Raw genomic sequence first — 2825 nt, 5'->3', positions numbered from 1 at the left:
GTCAGTCGGCTCGGCTCGGCAACAAGCGGCCACTCTGTTCGCGCCCTAAGGCATTTCGGAATATGCGCTCTCTGGGAAGACAATACCTGTAATTATTGTACCATGATGAGGTTGCATAAATTATTTTCTAGAGAGTAAAAACACTCATATTTCAAAATTGTTCTCTCTTTTATAAAGCGAATAACGAATGGATGGGAATGGATTGAGCCAAGAGCTTGTGTGAGCAAATGCAATTTTTGGCAACAAATGTCAGTTATACGCGATTTTGCAGAATGACGATACGCGATTTTTGTACTTTAAACGACGATATGTATTTATGTTTATCTGTATTCGTATGGAATAGTAGCTTATGTCAAAAGGCTGGCTTTCGTATAATTTGGCATTCGCAGCATACAATTGCGAATGACTCACTGGCGCCGAGACGTTGAAGAACTTTTGGCAAATCAATATTCTTATCTCAGTCTCACCAAAAAATTCCTCGTGGTTTTAAGAATAAAAGGAATGCCGCATTATACTAAAGTCAGCTACCGTTCCCAACGAACACAGATACGGTCGGTGCACTGTTTTATTAAAAGAAAAAAAATATACATTTTGAAAAATTTCGAGTTGTGACTGTTTTTGATTTCGTGTGCCAAAAGTTGGGAAATCCACTTAAACGGCAGTTATCCCACAAGACCGGATCAATTAATAATTCATATTTACTTCTAAAAACATAACAGATGGCACAGCTCTTTCTTATTCATAAGAAATCGGCAGTCACCGTGATTGTTCTTCTGCAGGCATAGTAACGATTTATTTAAAAAGCATTTGCAACGATGATTACGATATTTACATATTCAAATGTATGTATGTACACTTTTTTAAGTCTGGATCTACTCACAATGATTCTATGCAAATTTCTATGAATCATCCGTTCCTTTTATATGCGTCTTTGATCATTTTTATTACAATTAAACACGCCTTACTTTACCACAGACTTCTTTCATTCATATTATATGTAAAACGCTGACTAAATAATAGATCTTTGGGATAACTCTTGAATTCGCCACTTAACGTGCTGAGCAAATAACAGTTGTGACAAAATGGCGGGGGGGGGGCTTAAATACATAGTTAATAGTTGTGGGGCTTGGAATTCTTATTGGTGTGGAAATTTGCTAAAGAGGCACGTTTAAAGTTTTATAGACATAAATTGGTTGCATGTGTTGCGAGTTGCTTGGAAGGCACAATAACACTGGAAGTTGTGTACGAGTACAGTGAATAATAATAGTTTCTTTTTATACGAATATTGTTTTTGGCGCCTACCAGCAGGAGCTTGGAAAGCCGCCTCACGCCATGCCTACTCACCCACATCTGGTTGCTCCAAATGCTGCTGCTGCTGCTGCTGTTGTACTGGCTGCTGGTAAAGATTACCGGTATTTGTTGAGCGGTATACGTCCTCTTGGTTGCGTCGTGTGCCGTAAATAGCATCGCTGCCGGTCGAACGACCGGTTGTGACTGCCGTGGTGGATGCTGCAGCTGCGGCGGCGGCGGCAGCGGCGGCCTGTTTTTCGAACATGGATGCCTTCTGCAGCACCGATGCGCGTGAACGTTCATCATTCTCGACAATAGTTGGTGATTCTGTATCGATCGCGGCAGAAGTTAGATTCGTGGAATTCGTATGCTCTTCATCGGGCGTTTCGGTGGGTGTGGTTTGGGAGTTGTTGGTTGTTGTAGTATATTTTATAGAAGTGGTGTTTATGTTGTTACTGTCTGGCTGTTGTTGTTGCTGAGGATTGGTTTCGTTAGTGGGTGGTGCGACGATGGCGGCGGTTGCCGCTTGACCGCCATCAGTTTCGGTGATCTTTAAGACATCGCTGTCGACTGATGCTGTGCCACTTTGCGGGGGTGTCGGCGAGTTGACGTTATACACAAAGCCGCTCATCATTCCGCTCGTCACGCTACCGCCACTTGGTGTGCCGGCCGCTGTCGACGATGGCGAATTTGTCAGCAGCGGCGAGTAGTGGTTTTGTGGTGTTGAGCTGCCGCTCGAGGGTGTCGGTGTCTGGCCAACAAGTGGCGTGGTTACCGTGCCGGACTCTATGGAGGGATGCGAGTGCAAAGAGGGTGTGTTCGAGGACGCAGACGAAGACGAAACGGAATGTGAACGTGCCTTGCTGGCGTTGTTATTGCTGACACAAGCAGTGGCACCTTGATGCTGCTGTTGTTGTGACTGGTGGTGGTGACCCGATGCAAGCGAATCGTTGGAATACTGCGAGCAAATCGAATCGATGGAGTGTTGTTGTTGCAATGCACTAACGGGCCGCTGCTGCTGCTGCTGTTGTTGTTGTTGTTGTTGCTGCTGGTTAGTGATTTTCAGCGCAGCCATGTTGGCCAGCTCCGACATATTGACGTACGTCGGTGGCGATGGTGACTGCAGCTGGTGTTGTGGCAGCTGCGATTGTTGTTGCTGTTGCTGTTGCTGCAGCTGTTGTATTTGCTGCTGTTGCGCATGATGTGCTGAAAGCTCTGCTCGCAGCATTTGGTAATTCGGTTTTTGAATGAGTTTTTGTTTATTGTAAGACAATTGACACATTGAAAGCATGCGGAGGGCGGCGGTGGCGGCGGTGGCGGCGTAGCGTGTATGTTTGTATGTGTATTTTATTTGTATTTAGGAAGTGTAAAGCATAATAACGGGGAATAAAGAGCACAAAAACAGGATAATTAGTAAATTTGGATTGCTGGGAAATTAGCAAAACATGAAGGTCGACACGCAATCGGACGGGTCCGAAGAGGGGAGAGGAGATTCGGCGCTTACCTTTGGTTATGTGAGCCGGTATAGGTGATGG

At 45.0% G+C, this 2825-nt stretch overlaps 1 protein-coding gene across 8 annotated transcripts in view; it reads left to right on the top strand.

The window, feature by feature from the left end:
- Positions 1-2825, top strand: part of LOC118743456 (mucin-12) — a 149515-nt gene that overhangs the window by 123507 nt on the left and 23183 nt on the right. The gene's annotated exons all lie outside the window — the stretch shown is intronic.

Source organism: Rhagoletis pomonella, unplaced genomic scaffold, assembly GCF_013731165.1.
Source record: "Rhagoletis pomonella isolate Grant_MI unplaced genomic scaffold, Rhpom_1.0 Rhpom_scaffold_00007, whole genome shotgun sequence".
NCBI classification, from domain to species: Eukaryota; Metazoa; Arthropoda; class Insecta; order Diptera; family Tephritidae; genus Rhagoletis; species Rhagoletis pomonella.
This window is presented reverse-complemented; position numbering and strand designations above follow the sequence as displayed.